At 54.4% G+C, this 6401-nt stretch overlaps 1 non-coding gene across 1 annotated transcript; it reads right to left on the bottom strand.

Annotated features, from left to right (window-relative positions):
• Window positions 1-5004: 5004 nt before the first annotated feature.
• TRNAD-AUC (transfer RNA aspartic acid (anticodon AUC)) lies at window positions 5005-5076 on the bottom strand. The gene has a single exon. It is a non-coding gene; the product is annotated as a tRNA-Asp (tRNA).
• Between the last annotated feature and the right edge of the window lie 1325 nt (window positions 5077-6401).

Genomic DNA, 6401 nt, shown 5'->3' on the forward strand with positions numbered 1-6401 from the left:
CCAGCGTCTTCGTTACCCCGAAGTGGCCCGCCATAGGATGGTCGTGGCAGTGCCCTAGGACCAGGGTTCGCACTTCTTCTGGGACCATGATCCGGTCTTCCTTCCAAATTAGCCCACCGTGGCTCTGGAGGGGTGATTCTGACGGAACTGGTTGTCCTACAGAAGCATCAAGAAGTCGAGAGCGAAGTTCCGTTTGTAGAGCGAGGAAACTCCCAGAAGGTAAGATGGTGTCAGGTAGCACAGCGTCGTCGGGGTCCTCAAACATGCGGGACAGAGCGTCTGGCTTAGTGTTCTTAGTACCGGGTCGGTACGTTATATGGAATGAGAATCGAGAGAAGAAAAGCGCCCATCTCGCTTGGCGAGGTCTCAGTCGTTTTGCCGTTCTCAAATATTCAAGGTTTTTGTGATCTGTGAATATTAGGATTGGGTGTGTGGCTCCTTCCAGTAAATACCTCCATTCTTCAAGAGCAGTTTTAATGGCCAGGAGCTCCCGATCTCCAATGTCGTAGTTGCGTTCCGCTGGAGTCAACTTCCTGGAGAAGAACGCCACAGGGTGCAGAAGTTCCTTGGTACCATTCCTTTGGGACAAAACCGCCCCTACAGCATTTTCGGAGGCGTCCACTTCCAACACATATGGGAGAGAAGCATCTGGATGGCAGAGAATGGGAGCAGAGGTGAACAATTCTTTGAGCTTTTCGAAGGCTGTCTGCGCTTCGGGAGTCCACTTAAAGCGGACCCCTTGTTTCGTCAGTTGCGTGATCGGGGAGACCAGACCGGAGAAGTTCCTAATAAACTTCCTGTAAAAATTGGAAAAACCGATGAAACGCTGTACCCCCTTTTTGTCGGCGGGTATTGGCCAATCTAAGATCGCCGTGACTTTCTGGGGATCCATCGCGACCCCCGCGGAAGAGAGAACCAGTCCCAAGAATTTGGTTTCGTGCTGTTCGAAACAGCACTTTTCTGCCTTTGCGTATAGCCCGTGTTGACGCAACCGTTCTAATACCCGTATCACATGACCCCGATGAACCTCCAGTGAAGGAGAAAAAATTAAGATGTCATCCAAATAAACCACCACAAAAATATCAAGAAGGTCACGAAAAACATCATTGATAAAGTGCTGAAAGGTCGCCGGTGCATTACAGAGCCCGAACGGCATCACCAAGTACTCGTAGTGACCGAATCTCGTACGGAACGCCGTCTTCCACTCATCCCCCTCCCTGATACGGACAAGGTTATAGGCCCCCCGCAGGTCTAATTTAGTGAATATCGTTGCCGATCTCAATCTCTGGAGGAGCTCGGGGACTAGGGGTAAAGGATAACGATTCTTTACCGTTATTTTGTTCAGGTCACGGTAGTCTATGCAGGGTCGTAACGATTTGTCCTTCTTCTCTACGAAGAATAACCCGGCCCCGGCTGGGGATGTGGATGGACGAATAAATCCCTTCCGAAGGTTCTCATCAATGTATTCCCTCAGTACTCCTGATTCTGTTTCGGACAAGGGAAAGATACGGCCAAAAGAGATTTCAGATCCGGGTAGGAGGTCTATGGGGCAGTCGTAGGAACGGTGCGGAGGGAGAACGTCAGCTCCTCGCTTACTAAAGACGTCTAAGAAGTCATGGTAGGCCGGGGGAATAACCTGGGAAAGATCGGTGTCACCATCCAAGCACAGGAGGAACCGGGGGACCACGGATCCTGTGACGTGGCAGTGACTTAAACAGTAGGGTGAGCAAAATTGAACTGTTCCCTTTTCCCAGTCAATCTGGGGGTTATGGGCCCTCAGCCAAGGGAGGCCCAGAATGACTGGAAAAAGGGGGGATGCGATGGCATCCAAACGGAGGAACTCCTGGTGATGGTCTGCCATTGTGGTGAAAATGGGTGGTGTCTCCTGGTCCACCACCCCTGATTTTATACGAGACCCATCTGCCAAGAAGATGTTGAACCCCCTTTCTTTGGTCTGGAGAGGGATTTTTTGCCGGTGGGCAAAAGTCAGATCGATGAAGCAACTACAGGCTCCTGAGTCAACGATTGCGGTCACCGACAATGTTCCTCCGGGGAGCTGTAAAGACACAGGAATGGCCAGGTAACTCGACAGATCATCCCTTCCTGCGGGTAGAGAAAAAGAAACGGGCGTGGACTTACTCATTTTAGCAGGACAGGAGCGCACCTGATGACCAGCTTCCCCGCAGTACAGACATAGGTTCTGTGATAGTCTCCTTTGACGTTCCTCGACCGATAAGTGAGAACGGGCCAATCCCAGCTGCATGGGTTCCGGGTTGTCCTGTTTCCGTGCTTCGCGGATGGTTCCCTGGGGTTGGAGCTGTATCTCTGGAAGGAATCCATGCCACCCTTTGACCCTGACCGCTCCTTTCCAGCCGACGTTCCCTTAGTCTACGGTCAATTTGAATGGCCAACTCAATCAGTTTTTCCAGGGAGTCAGGTAGGCCTACTCGCGCTAGTTCGTCCTTGAGAGGCTCAGACAGCCCGATGCGGAACTGGTGGCATAAGGCCGCATCGTTCCATCTGGTGTCGCCCATGCAACGCCTAAAATCGGACGCGTATTCTTCGGCTGTCCGGCGGCCCTGCCGCAGGGAGTATAGTGTCGCTTCAGCGGAAGCAGCTCGCTGAGGGTCGTCATACAAGACGGCCATGGCCCGAAAGAATTCGGTCACGGATTCAAGATGGGGGTCTTGCTTCTCCATCAGACGGTGAGCCCAATCCTGGGGCTCATCCTGAAGGAGGGAGACTATAAACCCCACCTTGACGGTCTCAGTGGCGAACGTGCGGGGTTGTAAGTCAAAGTATAGGGTGCAGGCGTTCCGGAAGGCCCGGAAGCGGCTGCGATCACCACGGAATCGTTCCGGCAGAGGAACGCGGGGTTCAGGAGCTGGGGATGTGGCAACCGCTCCGGATACCGGGTTAGCGGGAGGTCCTGCAGGTGGAGGACTCTGAGCAGGGGGAGTCAGGGGGGCTATTGACTCCATGCGGTCCTCCAGTTGGGCGCAGCGACTGTGGAAGTTCTGAAAAGCCTGGGTCAAGGTGGCCAGGTGCTGACAAATATCCTCTAGGGACGCCGGTCCACTTCCTGGCTCTGTCATGGCCGCAAGGTACTGTTATGATCCGCCAGGTGGTGCCTCAGGCTGCCAACTGACAGACCTACTCAGAGCGTGGGGTCTAAGCCCGGGCTGTGCTTTCACCAGAGCCCCTGATGGTGGGGATGGACTTGAAACAGTCCCGGGCCAGGTCACGACCTCCGAGCAGGCCCGCCAGTGGCTGAGGAGACCCTTGGGGACAGGTACCGGGAGAGCCAGATATGAAGAGGATGGCGGCCCCAGCAGGGTAGTAACGGATTGTGGGCCCGTGAGGGTAAGCGGGGTACAGAATCGGTAGGCGAGAGTAGTCGGGTCACACGCAGGGTCAGCAGGGAGGTCAATCCGTAGAATGGTCAGGGCAATCCGCGTCAAACGCAGGAGCAGGCAGAATAGTCAGGACAATCCGGGTCAAACGCAGGAGCAGGCAGAGTAGTCAGGACAATCCGGGTCAAACGCAGGAGCAGGCAGAATAGTCAGGGTCAATCAGGGTCACAGGATAGGTGCAGGAACTCAGGATCACAGAAGACCTTGCGGCAATCTGTGACAGTGCAGGGCATCTTTAAATAGTGCGCCCTGCACTGTCATTGGCCGGCTAGGACGCGCCCCCGGCTGTCATTGGACGCCTGAGGCGTGCCCGCGGCTCCTACTGCGCATGCGCGGCGTCCTGTCAGCCGCGGCTCGCCGGGACCTAGTGCCCGTGTCCCGGCGCGATCCGCCGCCACTGCGCATGCGCGAGGGACGGAGCCGCGATCGCGGACCCTGGAGCCGTGGTCCCTGACACCGCCCTTTCCACGCACATGACCTTTAATGGCCCCCCAGTCTTAGTCCGTAGGGTTCAATATTGAGTTGGCCCCGTCCTTTCCACACACATGACCTGTAATGGCCCCCCCAGTCTTAGTCCATAGGGTTCAATATTGAGTTGGCCTTGCCCTTTCCACACACATGACCTGTAATGGCCCCCCAGTCTTAGTCCGTAGGGTTCAATATTGAGTTGGCCCCGCCCTTTGCAGCTATAACAGCTTCAACTCTTCTGGGAAGGCCGTCCACAAGGTTTAGGAGGGTGTCTATGGGAAGGTTGGACCATTCTTCCAGAAGCACATTTGTCAGGTCAGGCACTGATGTCGGGGGAGGAGGTCTGGCTCGCAGTCTCCGCTCTAATTCATCCCAAAGGTGTTCTATGGGGTTGAGGTCAGGACTCTGTGCAGGACAGTCAAGTTCCTCCACCCCAAACTGGCTCCTCCATGTCTTTATGGACCTTGCTTTGTGCACTGGTGAGCAGTCATGTTGGAACAGGAAGGGGCCATCCCCAAACTCCTCCTACAAAGTTGGGAGCATGAAATTGTCCAAAATGTCTTGTTGGAACAGGAAGGGGCCGTTAGTGTAAGGATGACATGAATGACTAGTGACCAGGGGCGGACTGACCATTTGGAAACTCGGGCACTGCCAGAGGGCCCGGGGTCAGTAGGGGGCCCCATGAGATGCCTCTGGTACCTTTTTCATAGGCTTCTTGAGTTTGGGCAAGGACACAGGGGCCCCATGATCCCCTATTGCCCGGGGGCCCCATGAGTTGTCAGTCCACCCCTGCTAGTGCCAGAGAGAGCTATTGAGCGATGTATACAGTAAGCAGCAGGCTTTTTTTTTCATCCACATAGCTAAGGATAGCCGAAAAAAATACCTGAAAAGGATCCGAGTGCTCCACCTACTGGCTGAAAATGAGAATACAAAATAATATCCTTGCGCAAGAAATAAATTATTCAGAAGTGTTTAAGAACATACAATCATACAACACATTTGCTTCATTAGTTTTGTTTAAATTTTATACATTCGCTAATATATCCTCAACATTTTATTTGTATAGCACTTCTCTCCCTGGGGACTAAAAGCACTTCGCAGGCGAGGCAGCCATCTTGAAAATTGCGTTGGCCAGGAATCGAACCCGGGTCAGCTGCTGGATAGGCAGCTATGCTCACCACTGCACCACCAACGCAAGGTACTGGATCGTCTTGGGACTGGGACACGGAGCCAGGTAAGACACAGCAGCCCGCTGCCCGTCCCTGTACTAAGTGTCCCTTCCGTTGGAAGAGGAGGGGCGGCGGCACCACGCCGCCCCCCCCCCCAAAAAAGTGCGGCCCTAGGCAAGCGCCTTGTTTGCCTCGCGGCAAATACACCCCTGGTTGTAAGCCTCATTTTTGCGCCCCTGTACCTTGTGTACATATGTACCCCCCTAGCTACGCCTCTGTGTCACATGGTGACATTTCAAGAAGTTTTATTGGCCAGCGGGAGGTGACTGCGCTGCGCTGGACAAAGAGCACGGCCAGCCGTACTTTATTTCAGCGCACACCGCCCGCACTTGCCTTGTCTTGATTGGACCTAAAGTTGGCTATAAATGAATTGAAGTTCGTCTGGTTCAGAATCCAGCTGAATTTCAATCCATCTATGGCTGTCCTTGCTCATGAAAAGTTAATCTATCTCATGAATGGGCTTGTTGGAAGTTTTTTCTCGATCGGCGCATGCAGCCAATCAGCTGCTGGGCTGATCAGTATACTCTGACTATCAGCATGTGGTGACTGCGGTACGCTAGAAAAAGTACAGCCTGCTGTACTTCATTTTGGTTCCTGCACACTACCACAATGCATTGGTGTGATCCAGCCACACCAAAGACAAGGCATGTGTCAGGGGCGTACCTACAGGCATTGCAACTGCGACCCGGCCCCATGCTGCAGGGGGGTCGCACGGCTGGGACAGTCCCACCACATTGCATTGTACACTTTTTTTTTTTCACACAAACTATAGAGCAGGGGTCCTCAAACTACGGCCCGCGGGCCACATGCGGCCCACCGAGGACATTTATCCGGCCCGCCGGGCAGGGGCGTATCTGCCGCGAGGCAAGGGACTAGGGTTTGGCAGGTCGGGAGAGCTCGACAGGGCTCGGGCGGGAGGCAGGAGGGTGGGATCAGCAATTCTAGAACAGGGGAGGGTGGGCTCGGCTTATGAACCCGCACCACTCACCCGGCGTCTCTGCAGCCAGCCGGCCATCTATTCTGATCAGTGCATGCAACCGTCACGGTTGGAGGGCGGAGCCTAGAGCTGACCATGAAGAGGGGGAGCAAGAGAGGAGACTCCATCGCTGCATGTCGGGTATCATGGCCACAGACCCTATATAAGTGCAATAGAAGATCGATCTCCTGCCTCTCTCTTTCCCCCCTCTCTCCCCCTCCTCCTCACTCTCTCTCCCTCCTCTCTCTTTCTCCCCCCCCTCTCTCTTTCTCTCTCCCCCCTCCTCTCCCCCCCTCTCTCTTTCTCTCTCTCTCC

This window comes from Staurois parvus, unplaced genomic scaffold (genome assembly GCF_062004578.1).
Source record: "Staurois parvus isolate SC_StPar_1 unplaced genomic scaffold, SC_StPar_1.0 ptg000370l, whole genome shotgun sequence".
In the NCBI taxonomy this organism is placed as follows: Eukaryota; Metazoa; Chordata; class Amphibia; order Anura; family Ranidae; genus Staurois; species Staurois parvus.